Below are 17,843 nucleotides of genomic sequence, written 5' to 3' on the forward strand. Positions count from 1 at the left end.
GGGGGGATGGGCCAGCTGCGTGAAGGGCTGCTGATCCGTGAGCCCGGACCTGAAGTGTGCGGGTGAGGGGGTACCATGACAGAGCAGCCCCTGGAATCAGCAGCTATCCCTCAAAGCCCCCTGGATGCTGGGGGCCAGGTGGAAGAACTTCTCACCCGCTGCATCCTGGTGCTGCTGGTTGTGCCTGACAGAAGGGAAGGGCTGGTGCCTCCCGGGAGACCGTATAGGCGACCACTCTGGGAGACGAGCCCTGCAGTGGGAGGTGCTGCTGAGCCGTGACTCCGGGCCTGTACTGCATAGGTGAGGAGATACCACACCGGGGATTCCCTGGAGTCGGCGTTTGCCTCCCGGGACATCGGAGATGGCGCCCTGCACTCTCACCGCCTTCTGGCGCTGCTGATGTTCCCTCCGCTCGCAGCTGCTAGCCGAGGAAGGGTGCTTTGCCTAGGGTTGGTGGCACCGCTAAGAGCTCCTTGTGGGGAATCCTGCCTTGCCTGTGGCCAAAAGATGCGATTTCAAGCTAGGATGTACCATCTTCAAAGCCCTCCATGGCAACAGCCCTGCCTTTACCTCATCCAAAATTCAAAGATATATTCCCTCCCCGGCTCTTCGCTCCAGTCATCTGAACATATTGACCTCTCCCCGTTTTAAGCGCAATAAGCACGGAGGCCTAAGATTTGCTGTCCTAGCGCCTCAACTCGCTCCCGGTGGTGATGAGATCAACTACCTCCTACGTACAGTTTCAAAAACTGCTTAAAACTCATCTGTTTACCGAATGATATAACATCTAATTCTTAGTTTCCTGCCACCTTATCTCTGCCTTACCAGCGCTATGAAACCGCCCTGGTGTAGGTGCGCTATACAAGAATTTTTAGCATAACATAACATTGTCTAACTATCCAAGCCTGCCTCTCCTAGGTTGTGTATTCCTTGTCTGGAGTTTGAGTGACAGGGCTGGGGGATTCCAAGAGACAGAATGAGTTAGCCCAGTGGTGGATAGAGAGATCTGCATCTAGATAGGAGGGTGGAGTTGCACCTGGGACCTGAATAGGGCTGTGCCTTCCCTCCACAATGCCGGCTCCACCTCCTGGGGTGCGGCTGATGTCTCTGCCCTGCACTGTGAAAGAAGAGAAGGAATCATGCCAACAAAGTGCTCCAGGGCTGTGCCTTTCCTCCACAATGCTGGCTCCACCTCCTTAGGGGCATCTGATGTTTCTGCCCTGCACTGTGAAAGGAAAGAAGGAGTCATATAAACAGAGTGCCCTCAGAGGACAAAGGATTTTGAGGTATAAATATTGGGACCCTGATCCCAAGAAATTAGATTACTTTTGGACAAACAAGAAGAAACCTTTTCTGAGGAGTGGAACCAGAGAAACTGAGGAGAGACTATCCCTAAGCTGAAGTGCTGCTTGGGGGATTGGCCTGCAGTGGTTTCCTGACTGCCAAAGAGAGGAGAAAGGGACTTTGTGTCCTTTCATCAACTTGGAAGGATCTCCAAGGGTTTGGAACAGAGGTTGTCTCCTGCTGAAGACTCAGGGACAACAGACTTCAACCCCCAGCTCCCCAGACTTCTTTGGAAGTGCCTGCTGATGTTTTAAGCCTCCTGAGGGACTGTGTGTTGCAAGGAGCTGGAAGTGCGACTCAAGCGGAAGAAGCCTATCACCGTCACTGCTGCTGCCGTCGCATTGTGGATGTCGCCGTTGTAGCTGTCGCATTGCACAGCATCAAGAGAAGCATCCCGCAATGAAGAGAAAGCGTGTCGCCATCGCTGCTGCTGCTGTTGCATCGTGGATGTCACCGCTGTAGCTGTAGTATTGCACCGCATCAAGAAAAGCGCCTCACCTCCACGGAGAAGTGTCCCGCCATCGGAGCTGCTGCCATCGAATCTTGAATGTAGCCACTGTAGTTGTCGCATTGTGCGGAAGCGTCTCGCAACGTCGGAGAAGAGTGTTGCAGCCGAAGCTGTTGTCGTTGTGACTCATGTACAGTGATTGGTGAACACTACTAGTGAGTGCAGACCAAAACGCAACCACATACTTTTTGGTAGATTTCTTTTTGGGGATTTTCTACTTTTGAGAACTGTCATGTTTAACCATGATGGAGAGAGCAGAATCCATAGCCTATGTTGATGGAGATTGGGAAGAGGAGAGGCTGGAAAGCTACACAGTAAAGCAGCTTCAGCACTTCTGCAAGAGATTCAATGTTTCCTTTATTGGGTTCGCCAAGAAGGAAGGGTTATATAAGGCGCTGAGGGCCTGGTTAGAAGCAAGGAAGATCCCTGAGAATGAGGATGGGGATGAGAATGCAGATGTGCAGCTGGAAGGGCCAGTGAGTCCAGGAGGAAGGAGAGCACCTTCCCCGACAGGTAACAGTTTTTCTGGCAAAAGTCTGTCTCCAGAGGAGCTGGAGGACGGAGAGAGATGAAGAAGGCATGAAATGGAGATAGCCAAAATCAAATTGAATGAGCAACTGGAGTTATAAAGTAAGAAATTGTCCCTAGAGGAAAAGAGAATGCAGTTTGAACATGACAAGGTCTTGAGGGAGTTGGATTTAAAGGCCAGGAGCTTAGAGATTACTCCCTCTGGTGGCAGCGCACCGTCAGTGCCTGTGGAAACTAGAGTGTATATCCCCAAGGATGTGGTAAAGGAATTTTATAAGAATGATGATATTGGGCAGTGGTTCAGATTCTATGAGGTAGCCATGTCTTCCCACAGGGGCCCTGAGAGAGATTGGGGAGTGGGGTTGTGGGGCGGCTCCTTAGTGAGGGGTGGGACATACTGCTAGACTTGCCTTCTGAAGTCCACAATACTTATAACCACTTGAAGGATGCATTAATGTCTAGGTATGGTTTGACTCCTGAACTATATAAGCAGAGATTCAGGAATTGCAAGAAGATAGACAGTAGTACCTGGGTGGAATATGTCACTTTCTTTTACAGTGCATTGGATGGTTGAGTGAAGGGCAGCAAAGTTAATGATTTTCAGGGGCTTCTTGATTTGATTGCATGGGAGCACTTGTCCAGTAATTGTTTTCCAGAGCTGCACCAGCATCTGATTGATAGCAAGCAGACTAACCCTAGGAAGCTTGCTGAGGAGGGGGACTGCTGGGTGAGCACCCGGGTCCACAAGGGTCACAAGGGAGACTCAGCCAAGGGTGGGCAGGGTCCCCAGCAAAAGAATGGGGGGGACAAGGGTAAACCGAAGGAGCTCCATAAAGGACCCCAAAGTAGTCCCCAAGGGAACCAAGGGAAAGGTTTCCAGCCTTCCCCTGAGAATAATAAAGGGGCCTGACAGGTAATCCTGTTCACCAGGGACCCCTGAAATGTTACAAAGGTGGAGACCTGGGTCATTTGATGAATGACCCCAGGTGCAGCCTATTTGGAAAAGCAGCACCCACTGGTGCTCCGCCCCGGCAGATGGCAAGTGTAGCCTTGGGGGAGGAGATTGCTGTCCAAGGTGGGTGGGTCCCGCAGAGATGTTCCTTGTCTCTTTAAGAGAGTGTGAGGTGGTCCCAGGGACCTGGCTGCTCAACAACACTAAGAAATATGGGCAGTGGGTGACCATCAATGGCCACAAGGTGGAGGCTCTTGGAGATGCAGGAGCCAGTGTGACAGCTGTCAAGTGTCACCTGGTGTCTCAAGAGCAGATTGTCCCTTTTGCATTTTGCAAAGTTGTTGCGGCCGACAACACAGAGAGCCATTATTCAATGGCTCAGGTTCCCTTTGAGTGGGGGGGGGGGTCTCTTGGTACTTTTCAGTAGCTGTGGGGCCTGCCATGCCTGTTGACTGTTTGTTGGGGAACGATTTGGAAATCTCACCTTGGGGAAAGGTAGAGCGGAGTACTCACTTGGAGATGGTGGGTCTGTCTGACTGGGCGTGTGTGACCACCCGGTCAATGGCAGCCCGTAGGGGTGCTCAAGAAGACCTGGAGCCTAAGAGGGAGACCCAGGAACCTGCCTTACAGAGAAGGGGAGAGGGTGCAGGAAACCGGCCCAAAGCTCCCACGGCCCAGGAGGAGGTAGACCCTAAGGGGGATGCCCGGAGCCTTCCGGGGAACAGGTAGCTGAACTAGGGGACCTGCCTGAGCTGACCCATTGGCACCAGGAAGGAGGCCCCTCCAGGGAAGAATTCTGCCAGGAGCAGAGAGAATGCCCTTCTCTTGAGGGTTTGCGGCAACAGGCTGCAAGCCAGGCAGCAGTTGATCAGTAAGCCTCAGGTTGTTGTTCCTGGGTCAGCCCGTGTGCTGGTGGTACCCCAGAGCTTCAGAGCCTTCCTACTGGGGCTGGCTCATGATGTGCCATTGGCAGGACATTTGGGGCAGGACAAGACCTTTGAGAGGCTTGTCACCCACTTTCAGTGGCCCCAAATGCGTAAGAATTCGACACCCATTGCAGGACATGTCAGACTTGCCAGGCAAGTGGAAAGAGTGGGAGGAAGCAGAAGGCTCCTCTTCAGCCATTCCCTGAGGTCAGCACCCCCTTTGAGTGGTTGGGTATTGACATTTTGGGGCCACTGGACCCCAAGACAGCCATGGGCAACAGGTTCATCCTGGTCTTTGGTGGACCATGCCAACCGGGTCTGACGACAGTGATGACCCCCATGGTGGGACTAGCACTGATGAGAATTTTCTCCCTAGTGGTATTCCCTCAGGAGGTAGTGTCTGAACGGGGAACCACCTTCATTTCCAAGTATATGAAGTCCCTGTGGCAGGAGTGTGGGGTAACTTACAAGTTCACCACTCCTTACCACCCCCAAAGAAATGGGTTGGTTCAAAGATTCAACCGAACCCTAAAGGACATGATCATGGGTCTTGAGGAACCTATGAGGCTTAAGTGGGAAGTCCTATTACCATGCCTGCTGTTTACATACCGCGAGGTGACACAAAATCTCTAGGGTTCAGTCCCTTTGAGCTTCTCTATGGACACCCAGTCAGAGGACCTCTGTGTCTGGTCAAGGAAGGCTGGGATTAATCTCCCAGGAAACCTCCCCAGGATGTATATAGCTACATGCTGGCCTTCATTAACCAGACTCGGTGTTTCTGACAAATCACTCAGGCGAATCTGGAAGCCAGCTCAGTGGAGATGAAGCGATGGTATGACCAGAATGCCACTCTGGTGGAGCTTCAGGCTGGTCAGAAAGTGAGGGTCATGGCCCCAGTGGAGCCCTGCGCACTCCAAGATAAGTGGACGGGACAATTTTAGGTTGTGGATCGCAAGAGTCCAGTTACCTACTTGGTGGACTTGCGGTCTCCCAGGAACCCCTTGCGGGTCCTGCATGTCAACCGCCTTAAGCCCCATTTGGAGGCGTCCAAAGTGGGCATGCTCTTAGCAACTGATGCTGGAATGGAGGAGGAGATTGAGCCTCTTCCTGACCTCCTGTCTGCAACAGAGCAAGATGGGTCAGTGGATGGTGTTAACCTCTCTTCCACCCTGACCCCTGAGCAACAGAATGACTGCTGCCAGTTGCTGGGACCGTTGTCTGATCTGTCCTCCCTGGTTCCTGGTGTCACAGATTGGTGCATCCATGATGTGGACACAGGAGACAGTTTACCTGTGAAGCACAAAACTTACAGGGTAACTGACAGGGTGAGAGTTTGCATTAAAGAGGAGGTCTCAAAGATGCTTGCGTTAGGGGTGATTGAGGCCGCTAGCAGTCCTTGGGCCAGCCCAGTGGTCATGGTCCCGAAGGCTGCCGTGCCGGGTGCCACACCCGAACTCTGGTTCTGTGTGGACTACCAAGGCTCAATTCAGTCACGAAGACTGATGCGTACCCCATCTCCAGAGCTGATGAGCTCATTGATCAGCTAGGGTCTGCACGGTACCTCAGCACATTTGACTTGGCGTCTCGGTACTGGCAGATCACCTTGACTGATGGGGCAAAGGAGAGGTCAGCATTCTCCACACCAGATGGGCATTTCCAGTTCTGAGTTATACACTTTAGGATGAAGAATGCCCCTGCCACCTTTCAGAGGTTGGTCAACCAGGTGTTGGTTGGACTGTGCCGCCTACCTGGATGACATCGCAGTGTTCAGCACCAGTTGGGATGAACACCTGTGCCACCTCTGGGAGGTGTTGTTGGCACTGCGGAAGGCAGGCCTCACGATCAAGGTGAGTAAGTGCCAGATCAGGCAGGTTTCCGTGGTGTACTTGGGACACCAGGTTGGGAGCAGCCAAGTGGCGCCCGACAACCCAAGATTGAAATCCTCCTGGCTTGGGAACCCCAACAAAACCCAGACAGAGGTGAGAGCCTTTTTAGGACTCACAGGGTACTACAGGAGGTTTGTCAAGGGGAATGGCAACATTGTTGCACCCTTGACAGAGCTGAATTCCAGGAAGCAGCCCAAGAAAGTGATTTGGACTGCCACCTGTCAGAAAGCTTTTGAGGCCCTGAAAGCTGCCATGTGCATGGCGCCCGTGCTCCTGGCACCCAACTTCTCCAGAGAGTTTATCGTTCAGACAGATGCTTCAGAGCATGGTGTGGGGGCTGTTTTGTCACAGATGAATGAGGAGGGCCTAGATCAACCAGTAGCCTTCATCAGTAGGTGGTTACGTCCACGGGAACAGAGGTGGAGTGCAATTGAACGTGAGTTATTTGCTGTGGTCTGGGCACTGAAGAATCAGAGACCATGCCAGTTTGAGACTCACTTCCGTGTTCAGACAGATCACAGGCCCCTCAGATGGTTAATGCAGATGAGGGGTGAGAATCCAAAGCTGTTGAGGTGGTCCATTTCCCTACACGGTATGGACTTTACGGTAGAACACCGCCCTGGTACAGAACACGCCATCGCTGATGGTCTATCCAGATTTTTCTACCTTAGTGATGAGAACTCCCAGGAGGTAGGGTATTTCTCCCCACATTTCAGCTGGAGGGGACACGTGTTAGAACTGGCACCATTGGCGTTGGTCTCTCTTCCATTTTTGCTGTTGCCTCATGTGTTTTTGCTGGTGTTAGATGCTTTGGGCACTGTACCACCGCTGTCCAGTGCCACAGTGCAAGTGCTCCCTATTATAAATTGATGTATAAATTGGTGATTCCATGATTGACTTGTTTGGTTTACCTGTCAGACCCTAGTACAGTGCACCAGGAGTGCCCAGGGCCTGTAAACCAAATGCAACTGGTGGGCTTGCAGCACTGGTTGTGCCACCCACAGAAGCGGCCTATAAACGTGTGCCTCGGGTCTGTCATTGCAGAGCCTATGGGCAGTCTTTTACTGCCATTTTGACTGAGCATGTGCACCCACTTGCCAGTCCCTCAACCTCCCCTTTTCTTCATATCAGACACCCCTATGGTAGGCCAAAGGGTAGGGTGCATTGTAAGTATAAGGTAGGACATGCACTGGTGTGTGTGGCATGTCCTAATAGGGAATTACAGCCATTTATGTTTTTCACTGTTGCAAGGCAACCTGTTCTCCATAGGCCAGAATGGACAGTTAGATTATTACATCTTATAATCCTAACTGACTCAGGGAACATGGTAGAAATTTGAGTGTAGTATGCCTGAACTCATAATGATAAAATACATCTTTTAGTGAAGTCGGCTTTAACATTCTGTGTTTGAAAATACCACTTTTAGAAAGTAGGTATTTTCTTGTCTAACTATCCAAACCTGCCTTTGCTAGGTTGCGTATTCCTTGTCTGGAGTTTGAGTTACAGGGCTTGGGGATTCCAAGAGACAGAATGAGTCAGTCCAGTGGTGAATAGAGAGATCTGCATCTAGATGGGAGGGAGGAGTTGCACCTGGGACCTGAATAGGGCTGTGCCTTCCCTCCACAATGCCAGCTCCCCCTCCTGGGGTGCAGCTGATGTCTCTGCCCTGCACTTTAAAAGAAGAGAAGGAATCATGTCAACAAAGTGCTCCAGGGCTGTGCCATTCCTACACAATGCTGGCTCCACCTCCTGTGGGGCGTCTTATGTTTCTGCCCTGCACTGTGAAAGGAAAGGAGGAGTCATGTAAACAGAGTGCTCCAGAACTGGTTTGGACTGGGCAAAGGCCCCTTTGCCCTCAGAGGACAAATGATTTTGAGGTATAAATATTGGGACCCCGATCCCAAGAAAAGAGATCACTTTTAGACAAACAAGAAGAAACCTTTGCTGAGGAGTTGAACCAGAAGAAGCTGAAGTGCTGCTTGGGGGATTGGCCTGCAGTGGTTGCCTTACTGCCAAAGAGAGGAGAAAGGGACCTTGTGTGCTTTCATCAACTTGTAAGGATCTCCAAAGGCTTGGAACAGAGCTTGCCTCCTGCTAAAGACTCGGGGACAACAGACTTCAACCACCAGCTCCCCAGACTTCTTTGGAAGTGCCTGCTGCTGATTTGAGCCTCCTGAGGGACTGCGTGTCGCAAGGAGGTGGAAGTGCGACTCAAGAGGAAGAAGCGTATCGCCGTCGCTGCTGTCACATCGTGGATGTCGCCGATGTAGCTGTCGTATTGCACTGCATCGAGAGAAGCATCTCACAAAAAACAGAGAAAGTGTGTCGCCGTCACTGCTGCTGCCATTGCATTGTGGATATCAGCGCTGTAGCTGTCGTATTGCACCGCATCGAGAGAAGCGTCTCGCAGCGAAGAGGAAGCGTGTCTCCATCGCTGCTGCTGGCGTTGTATCGTGGATGTCGCCGCTCTAGCTGTTGTATTGCACCGTATCAAGGAAAGCGCCTCACATCCACAGAGAAGCGTGCTGCTGTCGGAGCTGCTGCCATCGATTCTTGAATGTCGCCGCTGTAGTTGTCGCATTGTGTGGAACCGTCTCGCAACGTCGGAGAAGAGTGTCGCAGCCGAAGCTGTTGTCGTCACATCGCGGAACAAGGGGTTTGCGCTGCAGCTGATGCATCGAATCAAGACTTCTCGCATCATCAGAGAAGCGTGCCGCATCTGGAAGATCTGAACGTCTTTATTTCTTTTCCCCCAGAACTTTGCCGCTTTTCCATCGCTGAAACACTTTTTTTGTGGAAGCGTAACGCATCGTAAGGTACTTTGACTCAAAGTGTTGCATTTTAAGAACTGAACAGAAGTAAGCTAAAACTAGCATTTTGAGCACAGTATTGTGGATTTTTGCCGTTTGTGGTCTTGTGATAAGTCTATATAAAGAATACTTGTTTTCAATATACACCTTGTGTGGTGTCCATCTGTAGTGTTGTCACTTGATTACTGCATGTGTTCACAAATGCTTCACACAGTGCCTCTGAGATAAGCCTGTCTGCTTGTGCCAAGCTACCAAGGGGGTGAGCAGGGGTTATTTTAGGAGTGTACCCCTTTACCCTGATTAGAGGCAAGGGTCCCTATTTGTCACAAGTACAAACCTGTGCCAACTAGAGACCCCCAGATCTAACAACCACCCTTTCAGTTTGCCCTGGGGGTTGACTCTTGCCTGCGGTTGGAACTTTGGTCTCTAGCTATCATTCCTCCCAAAAACAAAGCAAATAAGGATGCAGAACCTGCCGCATCACGGGACAACCTTGTCATGTTTCTTTAGTCTAAAACAAACTTGCAGCTTCAGGAAGACTCTAACTCCTCCATGCCGGCATCAGGAAAATCCTCCTCGGAAGTGTCAATCACCCAGGCATTCATGGCGTCCTTTTTGCAGGAAATCGAGGACGAAATTGGAACCCTTAAACAGGACTTCAAGGCTGGGATACAGGATATCCGCCGGGAGGTCAGAGAAATCTGTGGCAGAGTGGATGACCTCGAACGCACCATGGACACAAGGGCAGAGGACCATGAAAACCTGTGGAAAACACTGATGGAAATTGAAGAGCAAAATATCATCCTACAGCTGAAACAAGAAAACCTTGAAAATCGCAGTAGGTGAAACAACCTGCATATTAGTGGGGTGCCATTGGGGATAGAAGGAAAAGACATTATGGAGAACACGATGGAGCTCCTATAGGCTATCAGGGAGGACGAAGACTCTGCTTGATAGAGCTCATAGAGTCTTTGGCCCTCACAATCGGCCTGATTTCATCCCGACCTCCTTACCAGAGTTCACTACTTTACACAATAAGGAAGCCATCTTGAAAACAGTCCAAGGGATCAAATCTGTTTCGTATAATGGACTCTCAATTCAAATATTCCAGGACTTGGCCCTGGCCACGCTCCAGCAGAGGAAGGACTTCAAAACCGCCATGAACAAGCTCAGGGATCTCAACATTAAGTACCAATGGGGCCACACCTTTGCTCTGATGTTTGTCTGGGAGGGCAAACAACATGTCCTAAGGTCCTTGAGAGAAGCACAAAATCTCCTGCAGCTTGCTTTGGAGTCTGAGGGAGAGGACCTGTTGTCATCACAGGATCGTCGGGATGGGCCCCTCCGCCCTATTTGGTCCACAGTCCTGCCGTCTAGGTCCAAGTGCCGCATGCAAGAACTCAAATCTTCCCAAGTTAAACAAGACATCATAAGCCACATTCATTCTCTGAGCTGTTCCTCTTCTCTGGCTCGATCGCCAGACCACAGGGAGTGATGTTTTCTTGATTTGCATGTTATCGGATCTTCCCTGGCGATGTTTACAACTAATTCCCGATGACATTTCATCTTCTTCATCTTCTTCCTGTGACATAAAGTTTCATCTGCACCTGCCCCTTGATGAGGTGTGAGATGTTGCATACACCTGAGGGTGGCACCCGAACCTTTAACAAGGTACAGCGATGACTTGGGGTGACCCCGACATCAACATTGCTGTGAATTCCTTCGGGATGGCCCGGTGGTGGGAGCAACCACTACCTTTTCTTGTACTGTGATGGGCCAGTGGTAGCGGAGACCAGCACACCTCTTTTGATCGCTGCCGCCCACCCCCCTCTCTCAGAGTCTTTTAGGAGAGCCACTACTCCTCAATTGTCCGTCAGATTGACAATGGGCTGTTCTCGTCGGACTCTGAGATTATGTGGCCCAGTTGTTCTTGTAATTTTTATGTTATGTTATTTCCATTTATATCGCGCTCGGATACTACAAGAGTGTCCCGAAACGAACCTTGAGAGGACGTGCAAAGCCAGCTTAGTTGAAGAGGAATCTCTCCCTATCTCCCCTCCCAACCTCTTTATTTTTTCTTTTTGGATGCGCTGCTCTGGGGGGATTACGAGATGGAAGTGCTTCATGGTGACATGTATGGACAGATTCAAGAATGTTCTGTTGTTGCAAGGCTTCGTGAGGGGTACCTACTTGCCTGTGGTGGCGTTTTGCAGGGGACGATGCATGCTAATGGTCTTGCTGTCGAGGCTATGGAGAGTCCTTTTCTTCTTCGGAAATGTCATGGCTGGCCCTATAAAGTTTCCATCCCTCAATGTAAAAGGATTTAACTCCCCTTATAAGAGGCGTCAAGTTTGGTGATATCTACGCAGCAAGATTCCGATGTTATTTTTATCCAAGAAACTCATTTGCTTTCCTCAGATTCTCGCCTCATGTTCCACCCTAAATACCTCACTCAATATTGGGCCTGCTCCTCTTCAAAAACCGGGGGGTAGCAATCTTTCTCAAACCTGGATGGCAGTCAATGAATACCAGGACTGTGATGGAAAAGGATGGACGAGGATGGAAGGTTAATTAGAGCACACATGACATGGGGTTGGTGGTCCCTGACCTTTGTTAACATATATGCTCCTAACCAAAATCAGGATGCTTTCTTACGACTACACCCCAGGGATCTCTTGCAGACTGTCACAACACTGATTATTCTTGGAGGTGACTTTAATCTGGAGTTGGACCCAAAATGGGACCGTACTGCGCAGGCACATCAGGGGGATGGGGCGATGTCAGCATCGTTGAGTAATGTTAATACAGACTTAGGCTTAGTTGATGCATGGAGACATCTAAATCCACTAAAGATTACTTTTTCATCTCTCATGCACACCGGTCATATTCTCGTCTTTTCTATTACTTTCTCTCACTCTCCCTGTTATACGCACTGAGAAGTGCAAGTATTTCAGATATATCCCAATTGGACCATGCTCATGTTCTAATATATATACAACGCCCCAACCCATGTAGGGAGCCCATTCCTAGATGGAAACTACCCCCCTAGGTCCTACAAGATCCTGTAGATGTGGCAGACATTCGAAAAGAGATAGAGGCTTTCTTTTTTACTAATACCCTTGTTGACACCTATGAAGCCACTAAGCGGGACGCTTTTAAAGCCAGCATTCAAAGGGTTATTACTTCAATCTCTATTGCCAGATTTGGGGGGGCTGGGATAGTAGAAAACACCCTCTCTAGGGATATCGAAACCCTAGCATGGAAAGATCACTTGCAACCATCCCTCCGCAATAAACGGCTTCTTGCTGAATTGCGGGGCCAACGAGGGGGGTGAACGGCTGACGCTGTGCTTCCTGTTTCCTCAATCAGCATAGCCACGCAAGCAGCAACGCCGCCGCCGCTGCTCCCTCGCTAGATGCCGGAGCCAAACACCGGGGCGTTAGAGCTATGCGCTGAATACTGAAAACTGAAAACTATTGAGTTGAGCAAGTTGAGCAAGTCTTACAGGATCCGACGGCCTCTCGGAGTTCTCTGAGCCCCTGCGCTTCTGTTCCACGCCCTGCCTGTCTGCCTTGTCCTGCTGACATATGGAGAGACCGAAGCTCCTGTAACGCTGATGTTTCTGCTCCGCGCCCTGCCCTGTTCAGCGGACATTCGGAGTGATTGAAAGCGCCCGCAAACGCCGCTGGTACCTGCACCTTCGACGGCGAACTACTGGGAAACCGGGGGCATTGGTCATTGGACGCTGGTCCGGACGCTGGTCTGCTTTGCGAGGTAATGCGCGCTGGGAAGAGTTCTACCCAGTTCGCGCTCGCTTTGCTTGTACCGCGCCCTCCTTTGCGACCCCTCATCTACTGGCGTGCTGACTCTGAGGCTGATTTTGAAACCCTGGAAAATGTGAAGGGGTAAAGCTGTCTTGAACCTTGCTTGAGCAAGAGCTACCCTCTATGCCTCCTCACTTGTTGGCGTGCTGATTGTGAACCTTTGAAAAGTTGTGAAGGGGCAAGGCTGTCTTTGCAATACCGCAATATCCTTATAAACCTGTACTGCCCCTCGTATTGCATTGGGGAAAGCTGGTCATTGGCTGGTCATTGGCATCTTCTCAGCACTAGGAATATGACAATGCCGCAACCCAGATTTGCGTTTAAACGGTCGACGAGTTTTCGCGACCGGTTGGTGCATACACGTCCCAAACCAACACCCAAAGTGTCCAGCCTTCCCAATGGGCATCATCCTTGTGGGGGGTGTTCGGTGTGTGATCTGACAAACACCACGAAAAGCGTAACTCTGAGGAGTAACCAGACATGGCACCTAAATAAATTCAGCAATTGCAATTTGACACACGTAATATACAGAATAACATGCCTGTGTGAATTGCATTACATTGGGTTAACTACACGCAAGGTAAAAATTCGAATCCAAGAACATCTGAGCACCTTGCGAGCTGGCAAACTAACAACTAAACTAGTCCAGCATTACAAAACAATGCAACATAACCCGAGACAAATGCGATGGGTAGTGCTTGAAAAAGTACAAGGAGACCAGTTTAATATCGAACGGAAATTGAGCACCAGGGAAGCACGATGGATATACCAGGAGTGCTCAGATCAAATGGGCCTGAACGATTACATTGAATGGGGCAAAGTAGACATCTAATTTAGCCATACGTTCATGCACCCAGAGCGGATTGGTGTCACTACAACGCGGTTTTTTACAACGTATTCCGTTACATCGGAATTTTTACAACGCAGGATCCATTACATCGGATGCCATTACAACGCATGGCATTACATAGCAGGTGCTATTACAACGCATGGCATTACATCGTAAGTATAGGTAAGTATACCTTTTAAAAAAAATGTAATTAAGTTAATTTAATTAATTTAATTTAATTAATTTAATTAAAATACATTTTAAAATAGTAATTAATTTAATTTAATAGATTTAAATCTATTTATTTAATTTAATTTTAATAAAAATTGTAATTAATTTTAATTAATTAATATAATGAAATTAATTTAATTTAAATATTTTTAAAATTGTAATTAAATTAAATTAATTAAAATAAATTATTTAATTTAATTAATTTAATTAAAAAATGTAATTAATATAATATAATTAATTTAATTTAATAAATATATTTTAATTAATTTATAAATGGTAAATATAATTTAATTAGCCCTAAGCACAAACCCAACCCTGAACCCTAAAACACCCCTGTACCCCAAAACCCAAACCCTGCCCTAAAACCTAAAAACACCCCTTTACCCCAAAACCCAAACCCTACCCTAAAACTTAAAAACACCCCTGTACCCCAAAACCCAAACCCTGCCCTGAAACCTAAAAACACCCCTCTACCCCAAAACCCAAACCCTGCCCTGAAACCTAAAAACACCCCTGTACCCCAAAACCCAAACCCTGCCCTGAAACCTAAAAACACCCCTGTACCCCAAAACCCAAACCCTGCCCTGAAACCTAAAAACACCCCTGTACCCCAAAACCCAAACCCTGCCTTGAAACCTAAAAACACCCCTGTACCCCAAAACCCAAACCCTACCCTAAAACCTAAAAACACCCTTTTACCCCAAAACCCAAACCCTACCCTAAAACCTAAAAACACCCCTGTACCCCAAAACCCAAACCCTGCCCTGAAACCTAAAAACACCCCTGTACCCCAAAACCCAAACCCTACCCTAAAACCTAAAAACACCCTTTTACCCCAAAACCCAAACCCTACCCTAAAACCTAAAAACACCCCTGTACCCCAAAACCCAAACCCTGCCCTGAAACCTAAAAACACCCCTGTACCCCAAAACCCAAACCCTACCCTAAAACCTAAAAACACCCTTTTACCCCAAAACCCAAACCCTACCCTAAAACCTAAAAACACCCCTGTACCCCAAAACCCAAACCCTGCCCTGAAACCTAAAAACACCCCTGTATCCCAAAACCCAAACCCTTTAATTATAATTAATATTAATTAAATTTATTAAATAAAAATTAAATACTTACTTATACTTACGATGTAATGCCATGCGTTGTAATAGCATCTGCTATGTAATGCCATGCGTTGTAATGGCATCCGATGTAATGGATCCTGCGTTGTAAAAGTTCCGTTGTAATAGACTCCCGTTGTAAAAGTTGCGATGTAACGGTGCATCACCCCCAGAGCATACTCATCCACATAGTAGTGATGTGCAATATAGGACATATGATATGCCATACACTGGTTTGATTAACCATGAACCAGCACACCACAGAGCACAATAGAGACTGTGTTTTATACAAAAACACCTGTGTGGTGTATACGTGTATATATATATATATTTTTTTTTTAAACCCTCCCCCACAACTACGCTGAAAATGTAAAACTCCCAGGAAAATATCATCCTTGTGGTGTACACGTGTACTTAAGAAACTCCCCCCACAATTACGCTGTAAATGTCAAAACTCCCAAGAAAATATCATATTAGCGACTGTCATCAATAGCCACAGAAATTACATCCAGCAAAAGTGTCATGCTAGTTAGTAGACACGGCATGGGGATTGAGATAAGCGCTAGGAGAGAAAAAAAGAAAAAAGAAAATATCGGGCCAGACTCACAAAATACTGACACACACAGGCAGCACTGTGGCCCCCGCCTGGTCACGCAATGTGGCCGAATGACCGACACAGCGGGTAAAACGTCTAGAATGGATACACACGGAAAGAACATTAGGCGACACAAAACTATGAGAAGAAATTCCATAGTATAATACACTATCGAGTGACTTAAATATACTTTAACGCCTTACTAACACCCTCCAAGATGGCGGCCACATGATAGGTACGAGAGGGGCGGAGTCACAAACGCGACATGGCGCGCGACAATTCCATGAACATTCATAAGCCAACAAGTCTAAGCGCCGGGTGCTGCCGAGACAACGCCCGGACACAGCCTGCACCGGTAAGCCCACTGAAGCGCGAAACGGATTAGAGGGGGTAGTAAATGTGTCAGCGTGTGCCCGAAGTTAAGTGAAATAGAAGCGGGAGAGGGCTGCTCCACTACTACAATACGAGTGAGATAGACGACCCTAGATGCATGTAAAACGATTCAAGTGCAACAGGGCTTTCAACACATACCGAGGGTTTCACAATACTATTATGAAGAACAGTGAGACTTCATAACGCTCTAGTCCACATGAGGGGCAGAGAGGCATACACCTAGAAGATTAGATGACTACAAACATATACGACTTGCAGCACACACAGGGATTGAACACTCTACATGCCTATGAGTGCAGATATTCTAATAAGACATTTTAACAGGATGGCCCATGATAGATACTATCATCACGCATGGAGAGAGGTTGAATAAACTGCCTTGCATACATTGTGCTGAAACAATATCAATCGAAACAAAAAGAATGATTATTGATATATATTTTTATATGTTGCAGAAACTGACGTGAGCAGTTGGGAACAATACCATTCAAGTTGGTGACACAGAGACCATTGAAAGGGAGGTATAGGTATGCCCTCCTACACAGTAGAAATGGTAAATGATTCACTAGATAGGGAAAAGGGCAACCTATGTGCCCAAGAACGAACACACAACTTACTGTAGAGTGTGACAGCCGTTTTAATTTAACTAACACAGAGAACACTGTTGTCTTTTTATTCACAGAAATACCTATGAATGGGTGTAGGGTGAAGATATACAAGCCCTGAAGAAATTGCCGTGAGTTTTCCAATAGGCAATGAAACATGTCGGCATTTTAAACATGAGCAGACCAGCAGCCTAGAATAAAGTACAGGAGGCCAGCTGGTAGTAGCTCACTTTTAACGGAGTAAGAGTTCCATCTTGCTATACACAGATCTGGGTGTATAAGCAGGCACTGGCACCCGAGCCCCTTCACCTACTCTTATTCTTTTCTTTAACACTTCACAATTTCTGTTCGAGTGGTGTACGCTGATGATGAGAACCTAGGCGGCAGGCAAGTACCTTCCTGCAGAGCCTCCATGGTGATACTCCCGTGAGGCGACACCATTCTTTTTCTCACGTTTTTCGTTTCCTCACGTTTTTCTCTTCTTGATTCTCATTTGACTACAGTGTATAAACCCCCCCTACCTGTGCTTTTCTCACTAGATGTGGGTGGCAGGTGAGGTAGAGATTGGTAGAATCAGATGGGCCAGCAGTGTTCTCTGTTTTAAAGAGTCAAAAAGTGGTGTACCTGGTCTAGAAATATTAGCCTGTAGATATGGCAATGCCCCCATCCTAATGGAGACATAGGAGGATCTAGCCAAGGATAATCAGATCACCAAAAGTATCAGGTCTAGTATTGTGATATATAAGGATCATTCCCTACCAGCGAAATTTCGCCCTATTGCTCTTTTAAACACTGACGCCAAGATCTACATGAAAATTCCAGCAAACTGCTTGGAACCCCAGCTTCCGGGTCTCTTTGACCCTGATCAAGTGGGATTCATCCGCCAGCGACAAGGGGCAGATAATATCAGGCGGAGAGCCCACCTGGTGGAAAAAGCGCATTTTAGAAACATTCCCACCTGTCTGGTGTCCCTCGATGCGGAGAAAGTCTTAGATCGAGTGGATTGGGGTTTCCTCAGGGCGGTTTTACAAAGGGTGGGGCTGGGTCCAGAGATGATGTCCAAACTGATGACGCCCTATGCTCGGCCTACCACTCGTATTTGCTTCAATTGGTGCTTTCTTCTCCTTCTACCTCCCTCCTAGCAGTAGCTACTCTCTTGTGGTCTTTCGAAGAAGCATCGGGATACCGGATTATCCTCACCAAGTCCCATGCCCTTAACCTTACTCTTTAGACCAAAGAGGTCCAAGATCTGAAGGAACTGATCCTGATAGAGTGGACTGATGAAACAATTAGGTACCTG

This window comes from Lissotriton helveticus (assembly GCF_964261635.1).
Source record: "Lissotriton helveticus chromosome 1_1 unlocalized genomic scaffold, aLisHel1.1 SUPER_1_unloc_64, whole genome shotgun sequence".
In the NCBI taxonomy this organism is placed as follows: domain Eukaryota; kingdom Metazoa; phylum Chordata; class Amphibia; order Caudata; family Salamandridae; genus Lissotriton; species Lissotriton helveticus.